The 16,552-nt window shown below is 39.8% G+C and overlaps 1 protein-coding gene across 1 annotated transcript in view; it reads right to left on the bottom strand.

Moving 5' to 3' along the window:
* LOC136263050 (uncharacterized) overlaps positions 1–16,552 on the bottom strand; it is a 308,373-nt gene that overhangs the window by 218,055 nt on the left and 73,766 nt on the right. The window lies entirely within an intron of this gene.

Here is a 16,552-nt window from a genome sequence, read left to right as displayed (position 1 = left end):
AATTCTTCTGCTACAACTTTTTAACAGCATTCACAACTGTGCTTCACCATTGGTGATGGGTATGGTCACTCACGAACAAGTTAATTAACTTGAATGGCTTCACATATAACCAGCTCCAGTTAGTCTCAAGTGGTATTCTTTATGGCAAAAATGATCCACCTTGCTATGAGCAGCTGGTTTATTGCAGTCAATGTACTTATGACGAATTCTTGTACAAACACGACAAATTCTAATGCAAAAGCAACAAATTCAATAGCAAAAGTGATGACTTCAATTGTAAAACTGATGAATTTAATTGCAAACAGGACAAATTCTACTGCAATAGCAACAAATTGTACTGCAAACGGGACAAAGTCAAATACAAAAGTGACAAATTCAATTGCCAAAACCTGTAATTTCACCATTATGCACATGTAAAAAACTTTCCATCAGGACTGATTTAACCCCTAAACCCACAAAGAATATTTTGGGAATGTATGGTTACACAATATGGGCATGCATGGCAACATCAGGTGGGGTAACTTAATTCTTATAGCCTAAAAGCTACACATTAATCAAAAGTCTGTTCACTGGGCTACTTGGAGAAGGTAAAATGAACACTGTAACTACAGTGGCTTACTTGTTATGAAGCAATGAACAACAGGAAACTTCTGTATTCAATTTTGATTATGGGTTTACTTTTGATTATGGGTTTACTCACATCAGTCATATATGGCCCGATAGAACTCTAACGGTGGAGCAATCAGAACTTACTGCAAGGTGATATGAGCAACCACCATCACGTTATGGATCATTTATAAAGGTATGTAAAGGGTTTGTGTGTTTCCTTACCAAACGTTACTCACACGGCTGGTTTTGCCTCAGTTTTTCATTTGGGTAAAACCCTAGGTATCATTTTAATCCTTGTTATATCACAATTGTGTAGAATCATGCAAATTATGTAGCATAGGATGGACACTTTAAAAGTTACAGTGCTCAGAGCAAGACATGTGTTTTAAATCCAGTTTTCTTGATTATACATGTGGGTTGAAGGGATAAGATTTAAATGAACTTTAAATTCCTTTAAACATAGTTAATGGGGGAGTAGAACACCTAGTCTCCTCCAGTCAGTGATAGGATGGCACTAAAAAAGAAATAGCATTTTATTAACGTCGGTTGTTAAATAAAAAACCCCAAACAATCAGCCATTTGTTTCAAGCTGTATTGTTCACTTGTCAACCACCGTCCAATGATGATGGTTGCTTTGGTAGCTGTGCAGCGTTCCACGGTTCTCCTATACAATTTTTGTAATAGGACTATTGATATGATCAGCCACAAATTGTGGCTCCCAATTGCATGAGGCTTGGGGGTGAAATACTTGGAGGTTCCCAACTTTGAAGCCACAGGGATTTCTAAGGCCATAGAAAGGCTATAGCCTTTCCCGCCAAGACACACATACATAGGAACTCCACACTGTACTACTGTACCCAATAACCAGAACACTGGTCCTTGCATTGATAAAAAGAGATAGGACGTAACCTATAAGAATGAAGTATTGTGCATGATGACACAATACAGGATTCAAGAACCTGAGTCTCAGGTAGTAAATATCCATTCCTCACTAGGCCACCGAGAGTAGGCAATGAAGTATCCATCCTTATCAAGGGGGCATCATGAACTAGCTGGGCCACAGACGGAAAACAATAGACGAGAGTGTTGCAACTGTTCATGTACTGTGCATATAGGCGAAATTGGTTTGATGAGGGGGTTAATGCAGTGAAGACAGGAGATCCATGTAATCATGTGCATTGTGTTATAAGTACTGTACAATAATCTCAACGGTGGACAGTTTATCCTGTGTATTGTGCGTGCTCGTATCCCAGTCAATAATCTCAAACAAAGATAGGTATGGTTCAGTCCTTATATCTGTTGTGTGTCCTTGTATCAATGTGGTACACCCATTAGGACAATATACTAGCAATGCACTTATATGCTGAGATAATATCATAAGAGGTATAAACCCAACATTTAGTAACCTTATTTAGAGGTACAGTATATGTGATATTGTAAGCAGCCAACTACAAAGAATTTACTGATACAGTGGTGACTGTCAACTGTGTCTGTCTGAACAATAAGAGAACCTTAAAACAACTACACCTTTATATGGGTACAACCAACTGTGCTGAGATCTTCTACTTGATGGTTGTATTCTGTGCCACTCTGTATTATGTACACATTGATGATGAATACTCTGTGATGCCCAATAACATTAACCGTGTGCAGCAGTGTTACAGCCTTTTCCTGTTGGCATTGCATAGTGTTAAATAGTAGCGTATAATGTGTCAATTGTTGACCATATATACTTTGCATACCCAATTGCCGCCAGAATTCTCCATTGGGTGTGAACATGCCAGCTTGGGTGCTTGTCAGTGACACAGACTGGTAATGGTCATGTATCGATACTTAAAGAGTGCATGTATGTGCATTTTTTTTGTTTATTTGTTTGTTTGTTTATTGACATCAAACTAGGAGAACATGTTGAACAGGCCTTTCCAGTGTCAGATTGCAGGTATCATGTGTACTGTTAGTATTTATGTAGGTACATATGAGTTGAACTTTATGCATCAAAAACGGTAGTCACACTTTTGCATACAACTGTATGTGCATGCATCCCGTCTGGGTATGCAATGTATGTGTGACACACATATAAAGTGTACCCAGTGTTTGAATGAGAATGCTCACTGACCCCAATTGCCAAAGGGACTTTGGATGCTTGCCTTTGTTTGTGACACATAATTGTGGTTGTGGCTGTGAGCTTTCTTCAAGCGTGTGCATGTGAATACTGTATGTGCTTGAGAGGGGGGGAGGGGTGGATGAGATAGCACTAATTCATAACCTGTGTCCCTGGTAGTATTAACTAACCAAGTACAAATAGTATGCATGGTGGATATTGTCATACAGCAGTTATATGTACCTAGTGTTAAGCGATACTTGCAATACTGTAATATTAATTGAATACTGACTACAGATACTGCTGCATTTTGGCTTACCTGGGCCCTCTGAGTACCAATGCACTTTTACGCTGTTGTTATGGTCTCACCTCACCTTTTTAAACCAGGCGCGCGCCTGGTTTACTGAAATTGTTTTCGTAAGTGTGTGTGTGTGTACCTATCTACCTATCTACATATCTACCTATCTACCTATGTTTTTCCGTATGCACCCACGTGAGCTAAATCGTTTAATAATGGTAAAAGCAGCTTTTACATAAGAAATAAAAGTGAAATGTAGTCTGTATTAAACTTCTGCATAGGTGAACTTTGCTCTCTGAGGTGGCTTCTTTTCGGCGGATTGAAATACGGGTGTGGCGACTTTCCTCAGACTACCTCCCCTTGGGGTTTTCAGGCGTTTAGCAACTGAAAAACAATGGTGCAGGCCTCGTACACTACCAGGAGTAGCCTATCACTTCGAGTTGAAAGGGGGCGTATCCCTTACGTACGCGAACAAAAATGAAGAGTAGCTTTCAGGCTTTGTCTAGAGAATTTGTGGGAAAAAACATGTTAGTCACACTATAAAACAGTTTAGAAGATACTTCTGTGTGTAATATGTTGGTAAAAGCGATTTGTTTAACAAACGCTTCCTTAGCAGTGCATAGCAACGTAATTGAACTAATTACAAATATTTCATGAATTACGAGAATTAGCTAATAATATTATTGCACAACCCAAAACTACCCTACTGTAAAGTAGTAATACATAGTCCTAATGGCACTCCCATCCTCCCCAATTTCTAGCTAGAAGTTGAACCAAATTTAATTTATAAAAGACATAGTTGTAATACATAGTTGGTTAATACATAGTAACACATAGTTGGTTAATTCATAGTAGCATATACTGTCTATTGTTAATTCCAGATGAGTTAGCTAGCTGCATGGCGCCTGGTTTTTAGAAGTAGCACAACATCAACTTGTTTTGGTATCACTTTGGATATCAAAAGAATAGAAGCATGCTTGCCAGAAGATAAATTACAACGGATTCGCAAACTTTTGGCAATTTGGCTTAGCAGGAAGAGCGCTACAAGGAGGGAAATACTATCCCTAGTGGGCTTATTGCAGCACGCTACAAAGGTGGTAAAATCTGGTCACACATTTTTAGCCAGAATGTACAGTGAGGCAGCCCGTCTTAAACACTCATCATTTTTGACCCAACTCTCGAAAGACTTTTGCTCAGACCTGAGGAGGTGGCACTTGCTTATACCAATTGGAATGGTGTGAACTTCCTTGAATGCTTGTCACCACCATTGTCACCAGACATTCAAATCCAAACGAATGCATCAGGCACCTGGGGATGTGGTGCCCTGTATCAGAATCCCTGGCTTCAACTGGAGTGGTCCACAGAACGGAAGCGAATGGATATTATGGCGAAGGAGCCAGTCCCAATTGTTTTGTTGTGCAATTTGGGGCCCACTACTCCCCAAAAAGATATTGGAATTCAATTGTGACAACTGTGGCCTTGTCAATGCCATCGATAAATGTTCATCAAAGGAACCAGTAGCCATGCAACTTTTAAGGTGCCAGTGGTTCTTCTTGGCCTTTTATGAAATCACAGTCAGAGCTTCACATATCCCTGGAATGCTCAACACTGCAGCAGACATGCTGTCTAGGTACAGGACAGTTCAATTTTTAAGTTCTCATTCTTATGCTTCCCATATTCTGACACCAGTGCCAACTCCACTGCTTAGGATCGTATCCCGTAGATGTCTTGACTGGCCTCCCCAGCTTTCCTCCGACATTTCAGATGCATTATTTACTTGACTAGGAAGTACACAACCCACTTGCATCTCCAGTGACAATAACTAACCACACATAATGTCAGTGCATATACATGTACAAGTACACGAAAAAATTTGAAATTTTCAACTAGAGTAAGGACCATAGCACATCGATAAAAAGTACTGAAACAAGTTGGAGTAGTCCATGATATTAAATCACTGTAAAACAATAAGAAGTGTTATATTCCTACTGTGCTCAAGATACCATAACGGAAATGCACAGTAGGGATATAACACTTCTTATTGTTTTACAGTGATTTAATATCATGGACTACTCCAACTTGTTTCAGTACTTTTTATCGATGTGCTATGGTCCCTACTCCACTTGAAAATTCCAATTTTTTTCGTGTACTTGTTTGTTAACTTTTTTTGTATTATGACTGGTGAACCCACGCATACCGCATCTGAAAAGGCACTGCGCGCCCTAGCTATATCAACTATCATCTGAAAAGTGAATTATCCATTACGCTTCGTTGTCAGCTATGTTCAACCCGTTACACAGCATTTTGAATCAAGAACTGTTCGAAAAGCACCTCTACAATCCACGCATACCAAAAGAAAGAAATCATGCTACGTGCCCCAATCATATTAATTATTGTCTGAAAAGTGAAGTATCCATTACGCTTCGCTGTAGGTTATGTTCAACCCGTTACACAGCAGTACGAATCAAGAACTGTTTGAAAAGCACCTCTGCAATCGAAATAGCCGCGATGAAATATACGGACGATTTCCGTTTCGAAGGGAAGCCATCACGTGCTTGCACCAAATCGATACCTTTCCCAGTCAGTGAAGATGAATGGGACACAAAGGAGGACACTGGTAAGTCCATGAAGAATGCATTGCACGTAACTGCGGTATGCCAAAAGGCACCTGTCGGGCTGAAGCGACATCGAACAGTGAAAAAATCAAGCCCGTAACCTTAGCCGTTATCGAGTTACACTTGTCTGAAGGAATCAGTCAGTCAGTTACTCAGTCAGTCAGTAGAAAATACCGTTGAATAAAAAAATTTTAAAATTCCGTAGCAACTTGTTGAAAGCGTCTCGGGTCGATCTGAAAGCTTGTTTGGGCTTAGTTTTACCTCACCAATACTGCCTCATCGTCATAAGGGAAATCGAGGCTGGTTTTTGGGTGATATTATTTCGTGGTCCACGCCTACTCCTTTGTGGTCCCTACTATACAGTTACTATCGTACTGTATGATACCTTGTGTGTTCTTAATGATGTACAACACTTCTTCGTACGTATGTTGTAATTGTATACGCTTCTCAGTGCATCTGACTCAGCTCAATGTGCTGCCTCACTCCTTGTAGGTTGTCCACAACTCTCTCCCAATGCCAGTACTCTGAACCAGGGCCAGCTCCACACTTCAGCTCGTCAGCTCGTCAGCTCCTTGAAGCAGGGTTGGCCAAAGCAACTAGAACTACTTTCACAGCAGGTATACGGTGATATGTCAATTTCTGCAAAGTTGCCAAGTTCTCCATTACTTCGGCAACTGAGTCCACACTATTATTATTTGTAACACACCTGGCAACTGCTAACATTTCACAGGCGTCCATGAAAGTCTATCTCTCAGCCATGTGGCACATTCATGACTTACAGGGCCTGCATGACCAGTTCAGCCAGTAGCTCACACCACGACTCCACCTAAAAGATATCAAGAAGTACCAGGCACTCACTCACCCTCCCAGAGTGCGCCTCCCAATTATCATTCAAATCCTTAATCAAATTCAATGCATTCTTTCACACAAGAAGACCTCCTACTCAGACACTATGTTTTGGGCAACATGCTGTCTGGCCTTCTTTGGCTTCTTGCAGGTCAGCAAATTTACAATCCCCAGTGCAAATTCATATGAGTCTTCCTGTCACCTATTCTTCAGGGATATTGCCACAGACTGCAGGGATAACCCCCGCCTAATGAAAGTTTCCATTAAGCAGTCAAACAGCAACTCCTCTAGAAGAGGTGTAAACATTTATTTGGGTGCAACAGACAGTGTCATTTGCCCAGTAAAAACTATGCTTCCTTACTTGGCTATGAAAGGTGGCCAGACTGGGCCTCTCTTTATGACTCAGGAAGGACATGGCCTCACCTGACAAATGTTTAGTTCAGAAGTTGAACTCCCTACTGATCACACTTAACCTGGACCAGAAGCATTACAACACCCACAGCTTTCAAATCAGAGCTAGTGTTGCACTGATAACCAAAAAAGCCGATTTACCGATAACCGATACTTAATGGCCGATAACAGCTGATACCGATAACCGATCCGATTTATATAATCTAAGTAAACTCATGTATTAATCTGAGTGTATGGGTGTATGTATAGATGTCAAGAAGGAAGTCAGGAACTAAATTATCAGATAAGAGGAATAAATAATACCATTAATTTGTTTTGTTCTCCTTCTTACAAGTAAACTGATGATGATCTCAAGAACATTATAATTTCACTGCTGACAAAGTTTATTGTATCATTGTTGTACAGGTTAAAAAGTATATAAGTTGAATGACAATACATAGTTTCAAATAGACAAACAAGTTATTTTCCAAGTACTAATACAAAGTTTTTAAAACAAAGTTCAAAGACAACCAGGTTTATTTTCCATGTACTATTTTAGTACTAAGGAAAAGTTTTAAAAACATAGTTTCAAATAGACAACCAACTTTATTTTCCATGTACTAACACAAAGTTTTTTTTAATGAAAAGAAGCATTTCCGCTCTTTCTGGAGCCAGTCGGTTTCGTTTCTCATCGTATATATCTCCAGCTGTGGAAAACAGTCTTTCTGACGCAACTGAGGTACGTAGGAAGAGGTGCAAGGTAACGCCTTGCCAATCGTGACAGTTGGACAAAACGATGTTTGTTTTCCTTCCACCACAGGTAAGAGTTAGCTCGATGAAATTGTATGAGAGGTTCTCTTAGGTTCTGCTCAACATCTGTATTATCAGTCTCACCTACTACGCATGCACCAGACTTTTCAATGATTTTATTAAAACAATTCCATATACCTTTGATTTGTTTTGATCGTTTTGGGGGAGGTACTATTGAAACACCATCATCATTAGTCATTTCAGACAACTTAGAGTTTATGGTTTCTACAGCTGTTGCCCGTGTATCACTCTCGGAAAAAACTTGTCCTTGAAGCGTGGATCCAGGAGGGTCGCTACGGATAATAAAGTATTCTTTTCAATATCTGCATAATGCCTGTTCAGTGAAGCCAGCATATTAGCTTTCATTGTTCATATTCCACAATCACTAACATCATTTTTTTCCAATGTTAAACGAAGAGCTTGAATAAATGGTATTATGAAAGATACCGATGCTGCGTCTGTTGAAATTGACTTAGTTATTTCCTCAACACATCCCAGCACTTTAGCAACTTTTCCAGCGAGATCCAGTTGATTAATGGTAAGCTGTCGAACATCTTCATATTCTGTTGCATATGCAGCTAACACCATCTTTTGTTTTAGTATTACCTGAAGCATGTGAAGAGTACTGTTCCAGCTGGTAGAAACATCCTGCTTTAGTCGATGCTGCTTCAATTGGAGTCTGTCTTGTATTGACTTCAGATGGTCATATGCAAGCGGTGAACGTTTGAAGTGCCCTACTATTTGTCAGCAAATAGCTAGAAGATCTGTGGCTGCTTTCTGTGAAAAAATCCCATCATTTATGATTAGCTGCAAAGTATGAGCAAAGCATCCGAGATCTTCAAAATCCCCATCAGACATTGCCTTCACCATGTTACTTGCGTTGTCTCTTACCATTAGATGAACTTGCTCAATGTCAATGTTCCACTTGGAAAGCATAGCATTGTACTCCCGACACAACATCTCTCCAGTATGTGAATCTGGTTATGGATGAGCATGTAATACTGCTTCCTTCCGTTCAAATAGCTCTGTAAGCCAGTGGATGGTAAAACTGAGCAATGAGTCATTTCTAACTTCAGTGCTCCAAATATCTGTAGTAAAACTATACCACTGCACAGAACTCAATTCTTTCTCAACTTCTGCTGTAACTCCTTTCATTATGCTAGGTAGAACAACATCGGTTATATGTTTTCTACTTGGCACCACATATCGGGGCTCCACTTCAAAGAATTACACATCATGTTGCTGAGATGGTTGCGCTCGATCGTCAACCTTTATCAATTGTAGAAGACACTGGATTTTTGAGGTTGATGAATGAGCACGGGGATCACTGAAACTCCATTTTTTCACATGATCTTCAGTCACTTCTAGAGTTAATTGCTTACTCTGATTGGTTTTCTTTCTTTCAGCGGTCTTTTCATCTTGTGCCTTCTTGTATTCCTTGAATTCTTTGGTGTGCCTGCTTCATAGGTGTTGTATTAAGTTAGACGTGTTGAATATTTTTGTGGTAGCTCCTCCTTGTGATATAGTTAAACAGCATTTGTTACATTCAACAAAACGAGTCTTCTTTCACTACAAAATAATCCCAGATAGGTGACCTCTTGGCCATCACATAAACATGCACGATAAATAGAAAAAGAATATTCTGGAATTGTTGTGCATTTTTAAGCATGCGCAGTCTACATCAGTATCTGTTGTGATCAAGTGAAAGCCGATTAATCGGCTGGTGGCCAATATCAACCCGATTCCGATTGTCTAACCGATTATCGGTGCAACACTAATAAGAGCCACGACTTCAGCTGTCCAAGCCAAGGGCAGCAACATTAAAATGTTAGGATGCTGGCAAAGCAATTCCTATCAGAGCTATATCAAGACAAAAACCATCAGAGCTCACCAAGCTAATCAAGAAAGTAAGTGGAGCCTTCTCAAATAAATGTTACTCACTTTTTTTTCTTTTCATGTGTACCCCTATATATTTGAACAAAATAATGTATTATGAATCATTTATGCACACTCCCACGCAATATAAATACATAGACACAAACAAAAGAGTATAACAATATTGGCGAGACACATAACACATGTATACAATAGTTCATAACCATATGCTACTTACCACAAGAGGCTACTTGGGTGAAAGGTTCCACCATCCTTCGGTGGTACCTTTCTGTGGCTTGAGTACAAGGAATTTGGAGGAATGAAAGCAATTCCCTGACTCCGAATTCCACCTTACCCAAGTATCCATTGTCTTAAAGCAAAAGAGCCTATTTATGTTTGGCCACAAAAAATAGAGATGGTTTTTTATCCAGCAAAGGTAGTCAAGGCCCCATACATTTACCAAATTATCCCCACAATCAACAGCTTGTGGGAGGCAAAAAATGCTCATGTGAACGGTGGCTGATAATACCTTCACTCCGAAACAGGTGAGCGACCAACATTAAATGAAGTTTAAATTTGCTTAAACATAGCTAATGGGGGAGGGGAGCAGAACACCATGTCTCCTCCTGTCAGTGGTAGGATGGCACTAAAAGAAATAGCACTTTAATATATTAACGCATGCGCAGTTGTTACACAAGGCCAGCTGAGCAGCCGCTAGTGAGTGTTACCCTTAAACCCCTCCCACCACTTCTCTAACCTTGCCTTATGTACTGTTGCTAATTTTATTTTCACAAGGTTTATATGCGTAGCTGGTACCAATGGCCGACACGGTTGATTATAGTCACATCTTGTGCAGTAAGACATTGTCTGTGTATCTACATGGCAGAATATATACATACTAGGTTGACTAATCTCACTCGCCATAACTGCATACGTATATTGTACGTGTATGTGTACCTAGCAACAGCTTCCACAGCACAACTGGACACCACATTTGATACACCAAATAAAAATTTTGCTTCTCTATTTTTTTTTACTACTGTAGACAGAGCTACACATGTATCAGACCAGATGAGCCACAGGCTGATTATGTAGGCATTACTACCATCCAATTGTGGTGCTATTACCACTGTCCTGTTTGTGAGAGCTTGTCAGCTGCTTTCATACATAGCTAATGCTGGCACCTCAATCCGAGGGGGATGCACACTGCTATCCCTAGCAACTGTTGTCGCCTTACAGTGGGAGCACAAACATGCTGCTGTCTTTAAGGCAAATGTTGGCCCCAGTATGGCCAGATGGTTGCACCTACATTCTGGCACACTGTTGTCAAGTGTAGACATGCGACTCCTTCTGCACCGACTCCAGAAACAGACAACCATCAGCTCTGGCTACAATGCAGCATCTCCATTCCTGATAGTGGAAATGTGACGGCATTGGGGTCTCACCTAGGATGACTGCCTTATATATATGTATATATATATATATATATGCACCACTTTCACACCTCAGATCAAAGGATAGCCGGTGCATATATATCACATATCACACTGACTCAAAATGTTAACGAGATATACGCACTGCTACCAGTGCATATGTCTCGTTAAGGCAGTGCACCCACACGATATTGTATGGCTTCTCGAGTGTAATGGCATTTTGGCAAGAAGAAACGGCCCAGTTTGGGCTGTTTCCATCCGAAAATAAAACAAAATAGGTCATGGACACGCACAATGATCCATTCAGCAACCCTTGCTACTTTTTATCCCAGAATTCTCCTTGTAAACTTCGCTATGCCTGTGAAAGAATAATAATAATAATATTATGAATAACAATAAGAATAATAATAATACCAGCAAATGAAGTATATGTTGTCAAACGAATACAAGCGTCGTGTACGAAAACTTCTTCATACAAAGTTATACAGCAGAAACCTGATCTCTGCAATTAACACATGTGCTGTATCGCTGTTAAGGTATTCTGGAGGAATAATAAAATGGTCCCAGGTTGAAATACAGAAGTTGGACGTTGCCACCAGAAAGTTGCTTACTATGCATGATGGATTTTGTATGAACAGTGATGTTGAACGTCTTTACGTTCCAAGAAAGAATGGTGGTAGGAGTCTCATATCTGTTACATTTGCTATCGAAAGTGAGAAAAGAAACTTATCACATTATGTACACCATTCAGAAGACCCATTTGTAAAATTGGCTGCAGAAACTTCTCAACTTTTTGGGTCAGTTGGCAAAGATTATAAGCACTATATTGTGCACCAACATTTACAATCCTGGAATGAAAAACCTCTTCATGGGCAATTTTTGTGGGATATTTCTTTCCAAATTTGTCATAAATCTCAGTGGCTTTGGCTTCGGTTTAGTAACTTTTCTAAAGAGATGGAAGGCATCATGTTTGCAGCACAAGAGCAGGCATTATCTACAAATGCAATCAAGGCTCATATTTACAAGATGCCCTGCTCTCCTAGATGTCGATTGTGTGGTACATCGGATGAGACCATTGATTACTTGATAAGTAGTTGTGCCTTCCTGGCTCAGAGAGAATACAAAAGCAGACACGATCGTATTGCCTCATTGGTCCATTATACACTTGCTAAGCAGGCAGGCTTTACAGTGCCAGATCTTTGGTGGAGGTATTCACCTCCTAGGGTTTGTGAAAATAGTGTTTGCAAGCTACTTTGGGACTTCTCAATTGTGTCTGATGTTCCACTCCAGCATAACCGTCCTGATATCATTTATATCCTCAAAAACAATAATGAAGTACTTTTAATCAACATCGCTATCCCTGGTGACTCACGTCTATCACACAAGTTTGCTGAAAAACGTTCTACATATATTGACTTGAAAGTTGAAGTTACACGAGTTTGGAAGGCAAAGCGAGTATCAACCATTCCTATAATTGTTGGGGCATTGGGATCTATTCCCACTGAATTGTCCGCCAGTTTACAGAAACTTGATTTACCATCTCATCTAATGCAAACATTTCAAAAGACAGTTTTGTATAGCACCACCTCAATAATCAGGCGATTTATGAGTATTTGACTTTTTGTAGTACTTGTTTAATTGTTGTAATGTAACTAGCTTTTTGTTTCTATATGTACCTATGCTCTTGATTAGAGCCAGGTTTTTATTACCAGTATTTGTGTACACTGTACGTCATTTACTGTGAAATTCATGAAATAATAATATGAACAAACGGGAATATTTCAGTTTTGTCTGAAATATACATGCTGTTTCCTTTTCACTTGATACAAACTAGTGGACCTATACTCAATGCAAAGAACCGCCAGAGGGTTGTTTTGAGTTGAAGGATGCTTTTCAAGGTGGTTTTTAGGTGTGCATTCTATTAGGATTTTTGCAAAAAACATGGGCGATCCCTATTATGAACCCACCATCGTGGTTCATGATGACATAATCTCGACCACATTTCTTATTATTCTTTTAGTACTTGGTTGTATAACTAGGCCTTTATTATTATTACTAGGACCGCGTCACATACAACCAAGTACATACACCAACGTGACAGCCCCCCCGGTGAGGCTATTAGGTGGTGAAGGCACGATACCCAAATCATCTCAATATGTCACAGTAGTGACAGATATAACACAATAGTGGCATTGTAACTAAAGGCCACCAGTAGCTAAGTGCCAGTACATCATTGGTGTGGTAATGGCACAGTGATGTGTACACAGTATATGTATACAAAACATACAGAAGAGAACTATACATTATTGCAGTACTGTATGCAACAATACATTATAGGCAACATAACCAGATAAAAATTATTAGCCAATATACAGCACAGTATATCAACATCAACTAGAGCTACATAGGGTTCATCAGTGGTGTAGCAATGGCACAGTGATGGGTGACACACTATAATTATGCATACACAACTTGCAGGAGATAGCTACACAATACTGTAGGAGTATGCAAGCCAGATGAACCAGATAAAGGTAGCCAGCCAGAACCTAGTAGCTACGCCAGGTACCTGAGGGCAAAAAAGATTAAGCACGTATTGAATTGCCTGACACCAACACAAAGGAAGTTCGCCATGCCAGCTGCACAAGACAAAATTGTTTACTTGTATTTTATATATAACTGTATTGTAAAGAGCGTGACATATGTTTTAATGTTTTCTTGTATTGTTTATTTACGTGAATGAATTCACTGGCAGCTGGCATGGAGACTTGAGATGTTACAAACATAAAAACTTACTTGTAATCTTCTTCTTTACACGTAAAGTGGCCTCTGGCTCTCCTGCGCAGGCATCACTAATCTTCTCCTTTGCGCAATCTGTAAATAATTAAGCAAGGGTGTGGTACTGGGTGTTATATAGAATTACACGTATGGTCAAGTCATCAGCACGAACAGGAGCAACGATTATGCGTTTGTGCTTTCATTCACAGACGAATCTATCCCCGGTTAGTTCATGTCTCTAGACCTCGTAGTTTTCGAGAACATTATTTATTAATTATTTATTTACTTCTTTTTAATATTGTAAAGAGCGTGGCATGTGTTTTAATGTTTTCTTGTATTGTCGGTTAATTAATTACATATTTTATGTGACTGGCAGCTGGCATGGAGGCTTGAGACGTTACAAACACAAAAAATTTTAGTTTCTAAAATATTTGTGTATTTCTGATTGGGTTTCTCACATAGCATACAAGAGTCCCAAGGCATTGGCTACCCCTCGCTTTTTACCAAAAGTCAGTTCATCTCTAGTTGACAAAGGTAGTCTGACCATCTGATTAAGTACTTGTAATCTTCTTGTTTACGCGTAAAGTGGTCTCTCGCTCTCCTGCAGTCACTTCACGGACATTCGCTAATCTTCTCCTTCGCGCAATCTGTAATTAAGCAAGAATGTGGTACTGGGCGTTATATAGAATTACATGTATGGTCAAGTCATCAGCACGAACGGGCACAACGATTATACGTCTGCGCCTTCGTTCACAGGCGAATTTATCCCCGGTTAGTTTATGACTCTAGGCCTCGTAGTTTTCTCAAACATTAATCATTAATTATCTATTAATTATTATTTATTTATGACGTAATTTTAACCGCGTTTTGTATTATTCTTAGTACTTAGTTGTATAATTATTACTAGGCCCGGGGCAAATATAACCAAGCAGAGTACAATATAACGGTCGGCCATCGGCCATTTTCCGACCAAGTGATGCTGTTGACCGATCAATGTAGCCGTTGGTCGGCCATGTGTGCCGACCAAATTTTTCACAACTATAATTCTTTATCGTTAGTCTTTATAACATGTTATTATTATAGTTATTATTATTATCGTATCGTTACCTTTCCTTATCGAAGCTACTTAATCGCTGCCTGAAGTCTTGATCCCGTCGAAGCATGTGACTCGATGCGGATGCATAAGTTAGAGCACTGCAACTCGTGTTTATCCCAATTATCGATTGTGGGTTACAGTCGATGTTGTGAAGAAGCGATCACTACAATGACTACACGAGTGGTGTTTTCCAGGAGAAGAAAAGAAAGTAATTAATATTTGCGAAGTAGAGGTACGATATTAAGTACAAGATGGCCATTTCGTGGTTAGAAAATGTGTAGAGATGCAGCACTGGCTGGAGAGTGAAAATAAAGGCAGGTGATAAAAGTGTTCTGCACACAGAAGGTTCCAGAGTAAGTTTTGATCTATTGCAATTTACAAGAGAAATAGCTAGTTGGATAGTTATAATTCAATCTGTGTTGACTCAACACCACTTGTAGCAAAACATTTAGCCTAACTAAATTTACAAACTGGCTGTACAATACATTGATTCATAGTTTCTTTTATTGTAAAATATGTATGCAACAATACAAATTTTGTACATGTATTACTAATAAACACAATTAATTCTCTGTAAAATGCATGTGCATAAAGTTCAGTGATAGGTAGCTGAAAGTGGTCTCAGATTCAATCTTAGAGTGACCCTTTTCCAACAATTTCCTGGGGTGGCATGCCCTCTAACTCCCCTTGAAGGCTTGTGCTTCGCACTACGGGGTGTGTTTCGCACTACGGGGTGTGCTTCGCACTACGGGGTGTGCTTCGCACTACGGGGTGTGCTTCGCACTACGGGGTGTGCTTCGCACTACGGGGTGTGCTTCGCACTACGGGGTGTGCTTCGCACTACGGGGTGTGCTTCGCACTACGGGGTGTGCTTTGCACACCAGGATAGTACACCTCTATCTTATGGCCATGCAATTTCAGAAATGGCCAATCAAATTAATTTTTGATTGGCCATTCTGTCCGAGCAATAATTTTCCCTTATATTGTACTCTGCCAAGTACAGTCACCAACGGGACAACCTGCTAATGGGGCATGTACAAACAATGCATGGCCAAAACAGTGTGTGCAGGTAGAAAAGATGCACAGTAATACAATTCTAGAGGAATTGACTGGCACATAAACATAAGGGATGCGTTAGTATGCAATTACAATCATTGATTATCTGACCATGGAGATGTGAGGATGTGAGATTGCACTTTAAATTGTGAGAATCATGGTATTGAATCTGACACCTACAAGCATCAAAGCTTAAACACATCCAACGAATACCTATTACATTGATTTTGCGCAATTATACACAATTTGTGTTACAGGATGTGTTTAAATGAGGATGGATTAGAGCACTGGATTAAGACATGGCTGGAGTTGCCAAGAGCAGACCATGGTAAGATTGGGACAAAAGCAGAACTGTCTGTCACCTACATACAACTGATATCTGAGTTATGTATATATTAACATGAGCTGGGTCATGTGTACTAAAATGATCACATGATGCCGTGGGACCAAAAAAAATTGGAGAACAAATGTGGCTGAAATGCAATACCAAAATTTCATACATATGGATATGTCAGTGTGCACAAGTATGTGGAGCATTGCTGATGGCAGCAGACTGTAACTACACATAATAATAGCAGTTAATAGCAAGCACAACCATGCACATAGCAATTACCAGCCTAAGGGCACATTTTGTGTATGGTGTGTTTG

The sequence above is a fragment of the Dysidea avara genome, chromosome 8 (assembly GCF_963678975.1).
Source record: "Dysidea avara chromosome 8, odDysAvar1.4, whole genome shotgun sequence".
Taxonomy (NCBI): domain Eukaryota; kingdom Metazoa; phylum Porifera; class Demospongiae; order Dictyoceratida; family Dysideidae; genus Dysidea; species Dysidea avara.
Note: the sequence above shows the minus strand (reverse complement) of the source record. Positions and strands in the feature narration are given on the sequence as shown.